At 37.4% G+C, this 1,657-nt stretch overlaps 1 pseudogene; it reads left to right on the forward strand.

The window, feature by feature from the left end:
* The first annotated feature begins 709 nt into the window (after nucleotides 1-709).
* LOC129069796 (proteasome subunit alpha type-5-like) lies at nucleotides 710-1,407 on the forward strand (annotated as a pseudogene).
* Nucleotides 1,408-1,657: the final 250 nt, after the last annotated feature.

Raw genomic sequence — 1,657 nt, forward strand, 5'->3', positions numbered from 1 at the left:
CAAAACGATGAACTAGCCTCATTTCTGAGACTTGTCCTTTTTCTTTGGTCCGATGAGATATGGAAACACTACAATTACTGAAATTTTGGAGAAGCAAACCTGGGAAGAAATACAAATAAAACAATGGTATTTAAATGTAAGTTACTGATATTTGGGGAACTAGTTTTTGTTTCAGTGTACAGACAAGCCTTTTATTATTTTAGTAGTATGTGCGTACTCTTTTCAAGTGTTTAAACACTTAAAGATAATTTATTATGGTAGAATTGCAGTTTTAACAAGCAAATGTTTAGAAGTATTTGTATTTGCAGTCAATATTTAAGTATCTGGGAAGTATTAACTTGATAGATCCATATGTTTTCAATTATTTTAGTTATGAGGTATGTACAGATATTTAAAGGAATGTTGGCTGTTTAATGATTAAAGAAATGTTAATTATTTGATGCATTCATAAGATATTAAGCTGAATATTAAACAACAAAAAGTAATGAGTCCCTAAGGATGCTCAAAGATTAAATAATTTATGAATAGTTTCTGTGATAGAGTTCATTTAATTTAATAAGCATACATTACATTTATGTATCTATATGCTTATTTGTTATTTAAATGTAACATGTAAATCATATTAGTTTTAAGTGTAAATATAATCATTTGGTATATGTATAGTGCAACAAAGCCCCCGTTGCTGCCGCCACCTTCTCCTCTCTTCACCATGTTCCTCGCCTGGTCTGAGTACAGTGGGGTTGCGAATACTTTTTCTCCCATAGGAAGATTATTTTAAGTGGAATTTGCCATTGGGGCTCTCAATCTCAGTTCTACAGCCATTGGGATCCAGACATCAGAGGGAGAGTGCCTAGCTGTGGAGAAGAAAGTTACCTCCCCACTCATGGAGCCAAGCACCATTAAGACAATTGTAGAGATTGATGCCAATACAGGTTATGAGTGGCCATAAGTGGACTAATTGCTGATGCTAAGACTTTAATTGATCAAGCCAGAGTGGAGACTCAGAACCATGAGACAGTGGCAGTGGAGCGTGTGACCCAGGCTGTGTCCAGTCTGGCTCCACAGTTTGTAGAAGATGCAGATCTGGGTATCATGTCTCATCTCTTTGGAGTAGCACTGTTTTTTTGGAGGAGTTAATGATGAAGGACCTCAACTATTTCATATGGACCCACCTGAGACTTTTGTACAGTTTGATGCTAAGCAATTGGCTCTGCTTCGCAGGATGGCCAGAGCTCCTTGCAAGATGTTTAGCACAAGTCTCTGACTCTGAAAGATGCCATTGGGTCTTCAAGCAAGTAATGGAGGAGAAGCTGAATGCAACTAACATGGAGCTAGCCACCATGCACCTCGGCCAGAATTTCCACATAATCCCAAAGGACGCTTGAAGAGGTTATCAAGGGCATTTAAGGAAGTGTGACCCTTAGGGCTTCTCTGGGGCAATTTCAGTTCTTCTGATTGCCTTTAACTTTTATTTCCAGCTTCTATTCCTTGGAAAATCTTCAGCGTGCATGCATTTTTTATGATGTCTGTACATAAAGGCAGTTCTGAAATGAAGAAATAGTTAAAAATCTGTAAATAGAGTAAAGAAATGATCACCACAGTAAGTTAATAGCCATCACCACACAGTTTTCTTGTGATGAACACTTCTAAGATCTAC

This window comes from Pteronotus mesoamericanus, unplaced genomic scaffold, assembly GCF_021234165.1.
Source record: "Pteronotus mesoamericanus isolate MK-2021 breed Mesoamerican mustached bat unplaced genomic scaffold, CSHL_Meso_final contig_24, whole genome shotgun sequence".
NCBI classification, from domain to species: domain Eukaryota; kingdom Metazoa; phylum Chordata; class Mammalia; order Chiroptera; family Mormoopidae; genus Pteronotus; species Pteronotus mesoamericanus.